We start from the raw sequence: 19013 nt of genomic DNA, 5'->3' as shown, positions 1-19013 counted from the left end.
TTTGCAGACAGGTGTGCTAACCACTGCACCATATGACCAATTTGCCATACTATGGAATAATTGTGAACATACTTATTACACCTGCCAATTTTTAATGACGCATTGGACTACCAGTGTGCTAGAAAAAAATTCAGGGCCAGACTTCCTCAAAATGCTATAAATATATTAGCCTAATGGCCGGCATTGCCATCAATAAAAGTCTTTGGAAAGGAAATTCGTTTTTATTTAACATATACAACATTTACCATTTTAACTTCTCAACCTCATATCTTGAGAAAAGTGTTCTGTGCAGTTTAAAGGAATTAAGAAAAAATAATGCTGAATACCCATAAAATTGCTAATACAATACAACATAATGCTAATAACAACGCTGATGCAATACAACATAATGCTAATAACAATACTAATGCAATACAACATAATGCTAATAACAATGCTGATACAATACAACATAATGGTAATAACAACGCTAATACAATACAACATAATGCTAATAACAATGCTGATACAATACAACATAATGCTAATAACAATGCTGATACAATACAACATAATGCTAATAACAATGCTGATGCAATACAACATAATGCTAATAACAATGCTGATACATTACAACATAATGCTAATAACAACGCTGATACAATACAACATAATGCTAATAACAATGCTGATACAATACAACATAATGCTAATAACAATGCTGATGCAATACAACATAATGCTAATAACAATGCTAATACAATACAACATAATGCTAACAACAATGCTGATGCAATGCAACATAATGCTAATAACAATGCTGATGCAATACAACATAATGGTAATTACAATGCTAATACAATACAACATAATGCTGATAACAATGCTGATGTAATACAACATAATGGTTACAACATTGCTGATGCAATACAACATAATGGTTATAACAATGCTGATACGTTACAACACAATGCTAATAACAACGCTAATACAATACAACATAATGCTAATAACAATGCTGATGCAATAAAAGATAATGCTAATAACAATGCTAATACAATACAACATAATGCTAACAACAATGCTGATGCAATACAACATAATGGTTATAACATTGCTAATGCAATACAACATAATGGTTATAACAATGCTGATGCAATACAACATAATGGTAAAAAATGCTGATGCAATATAACATATTGCTAATAACAATGCTGATACAATACAGCATAATGCTAATACAAATGCTAATACAATACAACATAATGCTAATAACAATGCGGATTTAATACAACATAATGCTAAAAACAATGCTGATGCAATACAACATAATGGTAAAAATGCTGATGCAATATAACATATTGCTAATAACAATACTGATGCAATACAACATAATGCTGATAACAATGCTGATGCAATACAACATAATGGCAATAACAATGCTGATGCAATACAACATAATGCTAATAACAATGCTGATACATTACAAAATAATGCTAATAACAACGCTAATACAATACAACATAATGCTAATAACAATGCTGATCCAATAAAAGATAATGCTAATAACAATGCTAATACAATACAACATAATGCTAACAACAATGCTGACGCAATGCAACATAATGCTAATAACAATGCTGATGCAATACAACATAATGGTAATTACAATCCTAATACAATACAACATAATGCTGATAACAATGCTGATGTAATACAACATAATGCTAATAACAATGCTGATGCAATACAACATAATGGTTATAACATCGCTGATGCAATACAACATAACGGTTATAACAATGCTGATACGTTACAACATAATGCTAATAACAACGCTAATACAATACAACATAATGCTAATAACAATGCTGATGCAATAAAAGATAATGCTAATAACAATGCTAATACAATACAACATAATGCTAACAACAATGCTGATGCAATACAACATAATGTTAATAACAATGCTGATGCAATACAACATAATGGTTATAACCATGCTGATGCATTACAACATAATGGTAAAAAATGCTGATGCAATATAACATATTGCTAATAACAATGCTGATACAATACAGCATAATGCTAATACAAATGCTAATACAATACAACATAATGCTAATAACAATGCGGATTTAATACAACATAATGCTAAAAACAATGCTGATGCAATACAACATAATGGTAAAAATGCTGATGCAATATAACATATTGCTAATAACAATACTGATGCAATACAACATAATGCTGATAACAATGCTGATGTAATACAACATAATGCTAATAACAATGCTGATGCAATACAACATAATGGTTATAACATTGCTGATGCAATACAACATAATGGTTATAACAATGCTGATACATTACAACATAATGCTAATAACAACGCTGATGCAATAAAAGATAATGCTAATAACAATGCTGATGCAATAAAAGATAATGCTAATAACAATGCTAATACAATACAACATAATGCTAACAACAATGCTGATGCAATACAACATAATGTTAATAACAATGCTGATGCAATACAACATAATGGTAAAAAATGCTGATGCAGTATAACATATTGCTAATAACAATGCTGATGCAATAAAAGATAATGCTAATAACAATGCTAATACAATACAACATAATGCTAACAACAATGCTGATGCAATACAACATAATGTTAATAACAATGCTGATGCAATACAACATAATGGTAAAAAATGCTGATGCAATATAACATATTGCTAATAACAATGCTGATACAATACAGCATAATGCTAATACAAATGCTAATACAATACAACATAATGCTAATAACAATGCGGATTTAATACAACATAATGTTAATAACAATGCTGATGCAATACAACATAATGGTAAAAAATGCTGATGCAATATAACATATTGCTAATAACAATGCTGATACAATACAGCATAATGCTAATACAAATGCTAATACAATACAACATAATGCTAATAACAATGCGGATTTAATACAACATAATGCTAAAAACAATGCTGATGCAATACAACATAATGGTAAAAATGCTGATGCAATATAACATATTGCTAATAACAATACTGATGCATTACAATATAATGCTTATAACAATGCTGATTTAATACAACATAATGCTTATAACAATGCTGATTTAATACAACATAATGCTAAAAACAATGCTGATGTAATACAACATAATGGTGAACAATGCTGATGCAATATAACATTTTGCTAATAACAATGCTGATACAATACAACATAATGCTGATAACAATGCTGATGCAATACAACATAATGGCAATAACAATGCTGATGCAATACAACATAATGCTAATAACAATGCTGATACATTACAAAATAATGCTAATAACAACGCTAATACAATACAACATAATGCTAATAACAATGCTGATCCAATAAAAGATAATGCTAATAACAATGCTAATACAATACAACATAATGCTAACAACAATGCTGACGCAATGCAACATAATGCTAATAACAATGCTGATGCAATACAACATAATGGTAATTACAATCCTAATACAATACAACATAATGCTGATAACAATGCTGATGTAATACAACATAATGCTAATAACAATGCTGATGCAATACAACATAATGGTTATAACATCGCTGATGCAATACAACATAACGGTTATAACAATGCTGATACGTTACAACATAATGCTAATAACAACGCTAATACAATACAACATAATGCTAATAACAATGCTGATGCAATAAAAGATAATGCTAATAACAATGCTAATACAATACAACATAATGCTAACAACAATGCTGATGCAATACAACATAATGTTAATAACAATGCTGATGCAATACAACATAATGGTTATAACCATGCTGATGCATTACAACATAATGGTAAAAAATGCTGATGCAATATAACATATTGCTAATAACAATGCTGATACAATACAGCATAATGCTAATACAAATGCTAATACAATACAACATAATGCTAATAACAATGCGGATTTAATACAACATAATGCTAAAAACAATGCTGATGCAATACAACATAATGGTAAAAATGCTGATGCAATATAACATATTGCTAATAACAATACTGATGCAATACAACATAATGCTGATAACAATGCTGATGTAATACAACATAATGCTAATAACAATGCTGATGCAATACAACATAATGGTTATAACATTGCTGATGCAATACAACATAATGGTTATAACAATGCTGATACATTACAACATAATGCTAATAACAACGCTGATGCAATAAAAGATAATGCTAATAACAATGCTGATGCAATAAAAGATAATGCTAATAACAATGCTAATACAATACAACATAATGCTAACAACAATGCTGATGCAATACAACATAATGTTAATAACAATGCTGATGCAATACAACATAATGGTAAAAAATGCTGATGCAGTATAACATATTGCTAATAACAATGCTGATGCAATAAAAGATAATGCTAATAACAATGCTAATACAATACAACATAATGCTAACAACAATGCTGATGCAATACAACATAATGTTAATAACAATGCTGATGCAATACAACATAATGGTAAAAAATGCTGATGCAATATAACATATTGCTAATAACAATGCTGATACAATACAGCATAATGCTAATACAAATGCTAATACAATACAACATAATGCTAATAACAATGCGGATTTAATACAACATAATGTTAATAACAATGCTGATGCAATACAACATAATGGTAAAAAATGCTGATGCAATATAACATATTGCTAATAACAATGCTGATACAATACAGCATAATGCTAATACAAATGCTAATACAATACAACATAATGCTAATAACAATGCGGATTTAATACAACATAATGCTAAAAACAATGCTGATGCAATACAACATAATGGTAAAAATGCTGATGCAATATAACATATTGCTAATAACAATACTGATGCATTACAATATAATGCTTATAACAATGCTGATTTAATACAACATAATGCTTATAACAATGCTGATTTAATACAACATAATGCTAAAAACAATGCTGATGTAATACAACATAATGGTGAACAATGCTGATGCAATATAACATTTTGCTAATAACAATGCTGATACAATACAGCATAATGCTAATACAAATGCTAATACTCACTTTATGATCTGACCATAATTTCACCTTTCAATTTACTTTGAGAAAGAAATTGGACTTGTCTTCCCTTGGTTTGCTCACATTTAATAACACGCGTAACATTTGCCAAAATTAGATATTATGCAGCTTTTGCTTGGTAATATTAAAAAATAAATTTTTTGCAATATTTGGCATTAAGGATATCATTCGTTTTATAGAACTAACAAGTATATAAAAGGTGTCTGTTACATTTGTACTTCATAAACTGGATAGCAACAAGTAAGTCCTAGCCTGTGAGCACTGGCTCTGAGTAACAAGATCTAATGAACAACAACGATTATTAGACAACGGCTGCTCTCTATATCTGCTATGTTTTCTCTATATGCTTCACTCTAGAGTTTTACAAATTTCTCACATACATGATAGCATATGATTGATATAAATTTTTATTGATACCATGAAGACTTCTGAGTGAACCGATTACAGTTAGACCTCAACACGCTTGCATACCACATTCTGAGACTGACCTGGTATGTTAGCTCTCTGGTATCTCAACTCAATTTGTACTGTGTAAAATATTAAAATGTTAATTTATTGAAATTATTATATTTTATAATTACAATTATTATGAATTTATGTACTGAAATAAATTTGTTTCCACCCAGTAAACAAAAACCAAGTGTAACGGAAAATTAAAAAGGAAAAGTGTGTTTTTAATTGTTTTATATCACTACCTACACTCACAAAGTAACAAATACCTATCTAGCGGTTATGATATGTAATAAAATGCAAACATATTATGTACAGTACTGAGCAGAGTTCCTACCCTCAGGACAGGCTGTAGGGGCTATTAGTGGTGTGAAAGAGACTTGATGGAAACATGTTTGGTAGGCCACACTTTTGTTACTCTTCGTTACATAACAAACTTTAAAATTCTAATTAAATCAACGAATCTTACTACACACACACACACGCACGCACGCAAGCACACACACACTACACTAAGTTTCCATCTTACGTTACACAAAATGTAATTTAAAATTTTCTTTAATGTTTTCTTTTTCTCTTTTCATTTTCGTGTTTGGTCACTACTACTACATGAGTTGTAAAAAGTTCGGGCGTTTCATAAACAACAGGCATACCTCAAGGTCTTGCCTTTTTTGCCTTACTTTTGACTTCCTTTCGGCTTCAATTTTACCCAGCCTTTTTAGAACTTTTTCAAACAGACCTAATAAAAAACCTGAATGATGCTATCTTTACACGTGGCTTCTCCCTTGATAAGTGGTCAACTAGTAACCACATGGAGAACTGTTTCATATGCTTGTATTTCACATTTGCATCCGTATCTATTAGCAAATCTTCGTTCAGAATTGTGGTCATATCTAAATAATCTCGTATGTTAGGCACTCATATGACTAGGTTTAACTGTAGCATTACATATAAGTAAACTATAAAACAACCCTTTAATTATTTATATTTGAATATTGGCATGATGCCAGAAGACAAAAATTAGAAAACAACCAGCGAATAAGTTTAGGAAACTTCAGGAGGTTTTTAATTAAATTCAAACCAAACTTTATGTGTTCAATGAGTGGAGATTTCCTTACAACCTATATTAGGTTGATAATTACATAAACCCTTTAGATATTGTAAAACACTCACACATCCAACGTCTACCTGTGTAGTCTTGTCACTTTCTGCATGGCTAGTCACCCTCTGCTTGTTCAGCCACTGTCTCCTTTACTAGCCATCTTGTTCATGTCCAGCCACTAGTTCAGTCTGTTTCCCCTCTTACTGACATACCTAACCACCTTCTACCGAATTATTTGCAGTGTTAAACACCAATTTAGACAATCTATTTCTATAGATTGTACATAGCCTTACCATCAAGCCAAAGGATTAAACATTGAGTATCCAATTAGCAGCCATTGGGCCAGGCTACACTTTCAAAGATATTGCATAATGAACCTCAAGGGTAGACAGCTGCAGTCAGGACACACCAATGCTAGTAAACCAAGCTTTGCACCAAAGAAGCAATTAAAAAGGAGATTTGGCTTTTTTGGCTAAATTAGCAAATTTTATTGAAGGCCCTGACATCTCAACTGGATCTGCCACAACAAATGTGAGTTTACACTCCTGCGCACAGTGCTAAAAATGAAGATGTTAGTGTTTTTAATGACATGTGTCACCAACATCAGCACTCTAATTCTTTGCGAACTAGTAAATAATTTGCTAGTTAGCAAAGAATTACTACACTTTTTTTAACAACTTTCTTTTAGAAATATATACCAAGAAAGAGTACAGTTTAGCTTTAAAAACATTCAGAGAACCAGTCAGAAAAGCTGCCTTTTTGCTGCCTCCGACAAAAGGAATTTCATGAACACTCGTTAATATGATTGCTGATCTATATAGATCCAAGTGTTTGTTTGTTGGTCTGTCGTATGTCCAGTTATAGCGATAAAATACACACTTACAGCGGTTGATATTGCTTGGAACAAATAATTGCTTTGAACTGGAATTAAACTGGTTTTGCAGACAGGTGTGCTAACCACTGCACCATATGACCAATTTGCCATACTATGGAATAATGGTGAACATACTTATTACACCTGCCAATTTTTAATGACGCATTGGACTACCAGTGTGCTAGAAAAAAATACAGGGCCAGACTTCCTCAAAATGCTATAAATATATTAGCCTAATGGCCGGCATTGCCATCAATAAAAGTCTTTGGAAAGGAAATTTGTTTTTATTTAACATATACAACATTTACCATTTTAACTTCTAAACCTCATATCTTGAGAAAAGTGTTCTGTGCAGTTTAAAGAAATTAAGAAAAAATAATGCTGAATACCCATAAAAATGCTGATACAATACAACATAATGCTAAAAACAATGCTGACTCAATACAACATAATGCTAATAACAATGCTGATACAATGCAACATAATGGTAATAACAATGCTAATACAATACAACATAATGGTAATAACAATGCTGATACAATACAACATATTGGTAATAACAATGCTGATACAATACAACATAATGCTAATAACAATGCTGATACAATACAACATAATGCTAACAACAATGCTAATACAATACAACATAATGGTAATAACAATGCTGATGCAATACAACATAATGCTAATAACAATGCTGATACAATACAACATAATGGTAATAACAATGCTGATACAATGCAACATAATGGTAATAACAATGCTAATACAATACAACATAATGGTAATAACAATGCTGATACAATACAACATAATGCTAACAACAATGCTGATACAATACAACATAATGCTAATAACAATGCTGATACAATACAACATAATGCTAACAACAATGCTAATACAATACAACATAATGGTAATAACAATGCTAATACAATACAACATAATGGTAATAACAATGCTGATACAATACAACATAATGGTAATAACAATGCTGATGCAATACAACATAATGCTAATAACAATGCTAATACAATACAACATAATGCTAATACAAATGCTAATACTGACTTTATGATCTGACCATAAATTCACCTTTTAATTTACTTTGAGAAAGAAATTGGACTTGTCTTCCCTTGGTTTGCTCATATTGGATAACACACGTAACATTTGCTAAAATTAGATATTATGCAGCTTTTGTTTGGCAATATTAAAAAGAAGATTATTAGTAATATTTGGCATTAACGAAATCATTCGTTCTACAGAACTAACAAGTATATAAAAGGGTGTCTGTTACATTTGCATTTCAAAAAATATGCTGATATAAATTATCACTGGATAGCAAAAAATAAGTCCTAGCCTGTGAGCACTGGCTCTGAGTAACAAGATCTAATGAGCAACAACGACTATTAGACAACGGCTGTTCTCTATATCTGCTATGTTTTCTGTATATGCTCCACTCTAGAGTTTTACAAATTTCTCACATACATTGGTAGCATCTTATTGATATATGTTATTATTATTGACACCATGAAGACTTCTCAGTGAGCCGAGTACAGTTAGACCTCAACATGCTAGCATACCACGTTCTGAGACTGACTTTGTGTGTCAGCTTTCTGGTATCTCAACTCAATTTGTACTGTGTAAAATATTAAAATGTTAATTAGATTATTGAAACTCTTAACATTTTATAATTATCATTATTATGAATTCAAAACCCTTCAAAACAGACTGTAGTGGCTAATGGCGGTGTGAGAGAGACTTGATGGAAACATGTTTGGTAAGCCACACTTTTGTTACACTTCGTTACATAACAAGTTTTAAAATTCTAATTAAATCAGTGCATCTTACTACAAACACATTACAATAAGTTTCCATCTTACGTTACACAAAACGTAATTTAAACTTGTCTTTAGTTTTTGGTTTTTCTCTTTTTAGTTTCTTGCTCGGTCACGAATACTACACGAGTTGTGAAACATTCTGGCGTTTCATACACAACAGGCATACTCCGAGGTCTTGCCCTTTTGATGCTTTTACAATATATTTAGATAATCTAGAATTACTAAAATAATATTATATTTATTTACTAGAACAATAGATACAAACATCCGAGTAATTGGCATAACACAATATATTTATCTGTGACTTGTAGACTTGCTAATTAGTAATGTATGTACATACTTGTTCTTGTTAGCAATAGACTCTTTGTTAGCAGTCGACCGACTTGTTAACAAATAATTTGCTTATAAGCAAAGTCTTTGCTAGTTGGCAAACTTTTTGCAAACGCTCAAAGGATTTGCTAACTCTCAAAGGAGTTTCTAACTAGCAAAGAATTTGCTAGTTAGAAAATCATTTTCTGACTTCATTTCTACTACACTGTTACTACAAATTTCTTCAGAAATTTTTTTTAAAAGAGTAAAATTAAACTTTAAAAACATTTAAAGAACCAATCAGAAAAGAGGCAATTGTTGATGGGGCATCTGGGTAATGAGATTGAACTGAAATAAGACATTGTGTTAGACAGCAAACTCTGAAAGATGTTATACTTACCATTAACCTGGCAGTCTAGTCAGCCATGAGAAATCATCAAATATAATAATAATCTACAACAAATGATTAGCATATACAATAGTGTCAGAGTTGGACAACCCAGGTTGTCGGTTCAAATCTCGAACGAGTCACTCTTTTTCCAATATCCAACCACGGCTTTGGACATATACAGCTTTTATTACAGTAATAAAAATAATAGAAAATATTAAGCGCACGAGGAGTTGCTCTCACATGACTGTTCATGATTGAATTGTTTTTATTTTTTACTACACAAATGACTTCATGTCTTGAAGTTTACAGAATTTCCATTTTTACCAATTTCCCTTGGTTGAAGGGTGCTTGGACAGTTATGAGTTACCCGCCGGCATCAAAAAAACTATAAAAATAACTTATTAGTTTAGAATACATAAAACACAGGTTTATTCGCAGTTATATGACTTACATAGCTTACTTATAGCTCAGCATTAAAAAACTGGACTGAAAAACTGGCAGGTGCTACCCATCACTTGACATCTCTAACAGGTATAAAAACTAGAGCGATCATATATATACCGTGATGTCATGATGAAAGCCATTGGGGTAGAATGGTTAAACATACTTTTAAAGATATCTAAAATGTAACATCATAAACTGATGTCTATGGTACTGTTATTGTTTGAATTTCCAGTAGTTACATTAATTACTTGCTAACACCTGATTATAACCCTTGTGAAATACTTGATGCTGCAAATGATATAACAATTCTTTTTAATAACAACAGTTTTTTTAACATTAATACAATTGTCGTAATAGTTTGTTATTCCAAAAGGCAACAAAATAAATGATTTGCGCATGATAGTATGGCAGTTGGTGAACCCAGATGCCGTGGGTTCGAATCCAGGAGGATGCAATCTTTTTTCCACTATTTAACAACAGTTTTGATTACAGTAAAGATAAGGAAGGTATGAATTATCCATTTTCAAAAATACCATTCATGATAGAGTTGGCTACATTGATTTCTACAAAAAATATTTCATGTCCTTGGGTAAGTTTACAAAGTACCCATTTTTTCCAAATTTGCAAAAAACTGCAAGATTTTACATCGCATTAATTTTCTTCTAATTTATTTTATGCTGTTATCAAATTTTGAGTTGTTGCCCTTGCTTTGATGTTCTTTTCAAAACAAACTTGATCGATTCAAATGGTTTTGCCTGGTTCCTAAAAACCAGTTTATTAAACATGTTTTGCTTCCGAGGCAACCAGTTTAATTTATAGCAAGTAACAACATCAGCATAACATATATTAGTAATAAATAAAGCGATAGTAATATATTTTCTTGTTGAGAGTTGCTGGCTGGCATCAGATAAGTTGATCAAAGGAGTTATCTTATCTATATATATGAAATGTTTGTCTTTTTGACTTCTTGTTTCACCCTGTGTTCAGTTTTAACAGTTAAAATCTAGCAATGAAAAATCTGCATGGCACTGGATTTGATCTTGGCACCTCACGCTCAAAGCGCTCGCTTGTGGCTAATAATTAGCACTGTTGACTGTTACGCGTAATGATTGTTATTCTGGCCAAAAACAAGGGTATTGTTTTAGTAAATATTTTTGTAAAGATCAAGCTTTCCAGGTAAGTTACTCAAATTCATCAAGTAATTATTTTATCACCCGGTGCAATGCCGGGCATTCACCTAGTTAACTATAAATACAGCTAATACAAGTTCATGTACAAGTATATAAATTTCATATATAGACCAATATTTGATGACAAACAGTGTAAAATAAGAAATGCCTCAAAAGTTGCTGAAAAAAGCTTAACAAAGTTTAATGTGTCTGCTGGTGACATTGGCAGGTTTTTGTAACCAGCATTAGGTAAACGGTGAGACAACTCCAAAAAGACTTACAATTAATGTGGAAAAAAACATTTCCTACTTTTTTTGAGGCAGACAATCTAAAACTTCCAACAATACATCATTAATCTAAAGTTATAAGAAAAGACAACTCAGAAAATATAAGTTCTAGATTTGTATCCATAAAATTATTTCTTTTAAGATTTCAATAGATTACTTTGACAAAAAAGGGCAGGTGGTTGAAAAAACATTTAACGCAAGCAAAAATCTGACAATGGATGGTGATACGAAGGAAACACAAACGTGTAGAGGGTTCAGAGAAAGTTTTCTGTGTTTTGAATAGAATATGATAATTGAGTTGGTGAAAACGAAGGTGTTACTACTCTGTATGATGCAAGTTTCCTTAAAGTGTGGCCAAAAACCTAAGTTACTATCGCTTTTTAACACCTTAGGAAAACTTTTACATAGTAAGCAAGTTAAAAAGCATGTCTTACATATTTTAGCACTAGTAAAATTAAACATTTTAGTGAGCACTCCTGCGCGATTAATTTGGTAACCTACAGAAACCTACACACAAAAGATTTAATAATAAGCCAAAGAGCAAACTTCAAGGAATATTCATAGTGACAGAAATAATAATTATATTAGTAATTTTCTTTGCTATGATAAAGAACTATTATAAACAGTCTAACCAGAGACAAGTTAAGTAGCATCAAGTTGATCAGGGGTGTAGATTAACTTGTTATGAATATAAAAAAGGGTGTCAGCTAAGTATGATCAGTAAACTTTAGACTAGCGGCAAGACTACTTTTACTGACTTTATGATATGAGAATAATTTCCCCTTTCAATTTACTTTGAGAAAGGAATTGGACTTGTCTTCCCCTGGTTTGCTAACATTTGATAACATGCTAAGATTTGCTACAATTACAAATTATGCAGCTTTTGCTTGCCGATATTAAAAAAATATTTTTAATAATAATATTTGGCATAAAGGATATCATTAGCTTCGTAGACCTAATAAGTATACAAAAGGCCATAAAAAGGTTGTCTGTTACAATTGTATTTCATAAAAGGGTGTCTGTTACATTTGTATTTCATAAAATATGCTGATATAAAATATCACTGGATAGCAACAGGTAAGTCCTAGCCTGTGAGCACTGGCTCTGAGTAACAAGATCTAATGAATAACAATGACTACTAGACAACGGCTGCTCTTTATATCTGCTATGTTTTCTCTATATGCTCCACTCTCTAGAGTTTTATAAATTTCTCACATACATTGGTAGCATCTGATTGATATATATTATTATTGACACCATGAAGACTTCTGAGTGAACCGAGTACAGTCAGACTTCAACACGCTAGCATACCACGTTCTGAGACTGACCAGGCATGTCAGCTCTCTGGTATCTCAAATTAATTTGCACCAAGTAAAATATTAAAATGTTAAATTATTGAAATTTTTATAATTTATAATTACAATTATTATGAGTTTATTTATTGAAATAAATTCGTTTCCACTCACTAAACAAAAACCAAATGTAACGGAAAATTACAATGAAAAGTGTTTTTTAATTGTTCTATATCCCTACATAAACTCACAAAATAACAAGTACCTATCTAGTGGTTATGATATGTAATAAAATGCAAACATATTATGTGCAGTACTGAGCAGAGTTCCTACCTTCAGGACAGGCTGTAGTGGCTATCAGTGGTGTGAAAGAGACTTGATGGAAACATGTTTGGTAAGCCACACTTTTGTTACACTTTGTTACATAACAACTTTTAAAATTCTAATTAAATCAGCGCATCTTACTACACACACATTACAGTAAGTTTCCATCTTACGTTACACAAAACGTAATTTAAACTTGTCTTTAATGTTTTGGTATTTCTCTTTTCATTCTCATGCTTGGTCACTACTACTACGCAAACTGTATAATATTTTGGTGTTTCATAAACAACAGGCGTACCCTAAGGTCTTGAATTTTTTGCCTTGCTTTCGACTTCCTTTCGACTTCCTTTCGTCTTTGATTTTACTCAGCCTTTCTAAAACTTTTACAAACTGACATAATAAAAAATCTGAATGATGCTATTTTTACGAGTGGCTTCTCCGTTGATAAGTGGTCAACTAGTAGCCACATAGAGAAGTGTTTCATATGCTTGTATTTCACATTTGCATCCGTATCTGTTAGCAAATATTCGTTCAGAATTGTCGTCATACCTAAATAATCTCGTATGTTGGGCACTCATATGACTAGGTTTAACTGTAGCATTACATATAAGTAATCTATAGAACAACTTTTTAATTATTCATATTTGAATATTGGCATAATGCAAGAAGACAAAAATTTAAAAACAATCAGCGAATAAGTTTAGGAAACTTCAGGAGGTTTTTAATTAAATTAAAACCAAAACCAAATGTAATCAATAAGTGGAGATTTCCTTTCAACCTACATTAGGTTGATAATTACATAAACCCTTTAGATATTGAAAAACACTCACACATCTCACATCTCTCTGTGTGTCTTGTTACTTTCTGAATGGTTATAGTCACCCTCTGCTTGCCCAGCCACTGCCTCCTTTACTATCCATCTTGTTCATGTCCAGCCATTAGTTCAGCCTGTTTCACCTCTTCCTGACATACCTAATCACCTTCTACCAAATTATTTGCAGTATTCAACACTAATTTAGACAATCTATTTCTATAGATTGTACATAGCCTTACCAACAAGCCAAAGGATTCCACATTGAGTATTCAATTAGCAGCCATTAGGCCAGGCTACCCTCTCAAAGATAATGAACTTCAAAGGATAGAGAGCTGCAGTCAGGACACACCAATGCTAACAAGCAAAGCTTTGCACCAAAGAAGCATTTAAAAAAGGAGAATTGGCTTTTTCGGCTAAATTTGCCAATTTTATTGAAGGCCCTGACATCTCAACTGAATTTCCCACAACAAAGGTGAGTTTAAACTCCTCCGCACAGTGTTAAAAATGAAGATGTTAGTCTTTTTAATGACATGTGTCACCAACATCAGCACTCTAATTCTTTGCTAGCTAGTAAATAATTTGGTAGTTAGCAAAGAATTACCACACTTTTTTAACAACTTTCTTTTAGAAATATATACCAAGAAAGAGTACAGTTTAGCTTTAAAAACATTCAGAGAACCAATCTGAAAAGAGACAATAATTGATGAGGCATCTGGGTAATGAGATTGAACTAAAATAAGACATTGTGTTAGACAGCAAACTCTGTAAGATGTTATACTTACCATTAACCTGGCAGTCTAGCGGGCCATGAGAAATCATCAAATATAATAATAATCTACAACAAATGATTAGCATATACAATTGTGTCAGAGTTGGACAACCAAGGTTGTCGGTTCAAATCTCTAACGAGTCACTCTTTTTCCAATATCCAACCACGGCTTTAGACATATACAGCTTTTATTACAGTAATAAAGATAATAGAAAATATTCAGTGCACGAGGAGTTGCTCTCACATGACTGTTCATGATTGAATTGTTTTTATTTTTTACTAAACAAAAGACTTGAAGTTTACAGAATATCTTGAAGTTTACCAATTTCCTTTGGTTGAACAGTGCTTGGATAGTTAAGAGTTACCCGCCGACATCAGAAAATTGTAAAAATTGCCTATTAGTTTTGAATAGATATAATACAGGCTCATTCGCAATTATATGACTTACATAGCTTACTTACAGCTCAGCATTAAAAAGCTGAACTGAAGAACTGGCAGATGGTACCAATCACTTGACATCTCTAACAGGTGCTACCCATCACTTGACATCTCTAACAGGTGCTACCCATCACTTGACATCTCTAACAGGTGCTACCCATCACTTGACATCTCTAACAGGTGCTACCCATCACTTGACATCTCTAACAGGTGCTACCCATCACTTGACATCTCTAACAGGTGCTACCCATCACTTGACATCTCTAACAGGTGTAAAAACTAGAGCAAACATATATATGCCGTGATGTCATGATGAAAGCCCTGAGGGGTAGAATGGTTAAACCTACTCAAAGAATAGAGAAAGCATAATTTTATTATGCTTTATTATTTATTTTGAGGCGTTGACTGATATTCTAAAAAAAGAATCAAGGAGATTGACCAACCAGAAGCTGAGATATAGCCAGCCAAACACAGGTCTACCAAAAAACATAAGTGTTTTGGTAATCATCAATATATGACGTATGAAATCGATTTGTGTGCCATTGGTCAATTAAGCCAACTAATGAGCTCTCCTATAACAATCACGGCGTTTTAATTGGTTTAATCCCTGGAAGTATAGAACAATCAAATCGGGCCTAACAATCATTGCTCTGAGAATTCCGAACCAGTCCCTCTGACGTGTAGAGTAGTTTTAGCATAAAATAATTACACGCATCTATTATTTCGCAACATTTCGCTATCTTGCTAGTTCAGCTCAGTTTTGTTGTTCTCCCACTTAGCTTCCCTATTCAGACTCATCTTTAGCGTTGTTACGATTTTTTCAACTATAGCTAATAAATGCAATCAATTAAATCAATCAGCAATCTCGGTTATCATTTGGAATTTTCTACAAATTATATTAGTTACATCATTTATTCTATACGCAGTTATATTATTATTTAGTATAATATGCATTATGATTATTATATTAATCATGAAAAAATAATCATAGATAAGATAATAGACCAATAGAAAAATCAAATCAAAAGTTACCGTTTTCTTTTCTTACAGCAAGAGCAGCACGATCAAGTTAGTCTTTTTAAGACTATGGCTGTATGAACTTACAGTCTGTTAATAGTGACGATAATCATGAAAATCAACTGAATGCTGCAGTAAATACACAGTAGAAAAATGATGAATGAACAAAAAGTCACATTCCCATTTCTTATTATAAACAAACTGCAACTTGCGGATGTCGCATATAGACTATACACGCGCCGTTCGTTGAACAGATGATCTTCGGAGCATATCCGTGGAGATCGAGTTAAAATTTGAAGCACAATAGTCAAAATCTGCTCTTCTGTTTTGAAAAATCATGGCGAGGGGTTGTGGGCAAATGCCTTTACCACACAATGTTTGGTTGCTTTTCCTGAGAAACCAGAGCTAGTCTGTAAATTATTTACTATCACGAGAAGCGTTTTACATCTCGTAGCCAAAACAATCATTATACGTAACAGCGGTAAGGGTGCGCAACTCCGGCACATGACCATTAAGTCGATTTCATATGTCACAGTTCTCGAGATTTTCGAAGGGTTTTCCTCTGATTCTTTAGTAGGTAGACCTGTGTTTGGCTGGCTATATCTCAGCTTCTAGTGGGTCAATCTCCTCGATTCTTTTTAGAACATCAGTCAACACCTCAAGATAACTAATAAAGCATAATAATATTATGCTTTCTCTATTCTTTAAAGATATCTCACATGTAACATCATTAACCAATGTCTATGGCACTGTCATTTATTGATTTTCCAGTAGTTACATTAATTACTTGCTCACACCTGCTTATAACCCTTGTGAAATACTCGATGTTATAAATAATATAACAAATAACAATTCTTTTTAATAACAAAAATATTATTAAAAATAATATAATTGTCATAATAATTATCTGCGTAGTTATTCCAAAAGGCTACAAAATAAATGATTCGCGCATGATAGTATGGCAGTTGGTGAACCCAGATGCCGTGGGTTCAAATCCAGGCCGATGCAATCTTTGTTTCCACTATCTACCCACAGTTTTGATTAGAGTAAAGATTTAGCATGATATGAAGTACATGTATTCACTTTCAAAAATACCATTCATGATAGAGTTGGCTACATTTATTTCTACAACAAATATTTCATGTCCCTGAGTAAGTTTACAAAGTACCCATTTTTCCCAAATCTGCAAAAAAAACTGCAAGATTTTACATCGCATTAATTTCCTTCTAATTTATTTAATGCTGTTATCAAATTTTGAGTTGCTGCCCTTGCTTTGATGTTCTTTTTAAAACAAACTTGATCGATTCAAATGGTTTTGCCTGGTTCCTGAACACCACTTTATTAAACATGTTTCGTTTCCGTGGCAACCAGTTTAATTTATAGGAAGCAACAATGTCAGCATGCCATATATTAAATAAATAAATATAGCGATATTAATGTATTTTCTTGTTGGGAGTTGCTGGCTGGCATCAGACAAATTAAAAAAAGAGTTTTGCTTATCTATATATATGAAATGTTTGTCTTTTTGACTTCTTGTTAAACCCTGTGTTCAGTTATGGCAGCTATAATCTAGCAATGAAAAATCTGCATGGCGCTGGATTACATCTTGGCATCTTACACTCAAAGCGCTTGTTTTAGGTTAATAACTAGCACTGTTGACTGTTACGCGTAATGATTGTTATTCTGCCCAAAACTCACGTATTGTTTTAGTAAAGATTTTAATAAAGATCAAGCTTTCCAGGAAAGTTACTCAAATTCAGTTAGTTAACTATAAATACAGCTAATACAAGTTCATGTACAAGTATATAAATTTCATATATAGACCAATATTTGATGAAAAACAGTGTAAAATAAGAAACGCCTCAAAAGTTGCTGAAAAAAGCTTAACAATGTTTAATGCGTCTGCTGCAGACATTGGCAGGTTTTTGTAAATAGCCTTAGGTAAACGATGAGGCAACTCCAAAAAGACTTACAATTAATGTGGAAAAAACCATTTCCTACTTTGTTCGAGACAGACCATACAAAACTCCTCATAATGCATCATAAATCTAAAGTTATAAAAAAAGACAACTCAGAAAATATAGGCTCTAAAAATGTATCCATAAAATTATTTCTTTTAAGATTTCAATAGATTACTTTGACAACAAAGGGCAGGTGATTGAAAAATCATTTAACGCAAGCAAAAAAACTTTGACATTGGATGGTGATTCGAGGGAAACACAAAGGTGTAGAGGATTCAAAGAAAGTGCCCCATGTTTTGAATAGAATATGATATTTGAGTTGCTAAAAATGAAGGTGGTACTACCCTGTATGATGCAAGTTCCCTTAAAGTGTGGCCAAAACCCCAA

This window comes from Watersipora subatra, chromosome 8, assembly GCF_963576615.1.
Source record: "Watersipora subatra chromosome 8, tzWatSuba1.1, whole genome shotgun sequence".
Classification (NCBI taxonomy): Eukaryota; Metazoa; Bryozoa; class Gymnolaemata; order Cheilostomatida; family Watersiporidae; genus Watersipora; species Watersipora subatra.
This window is presented reverse-complemented; position numbering follows the sequence as displayed.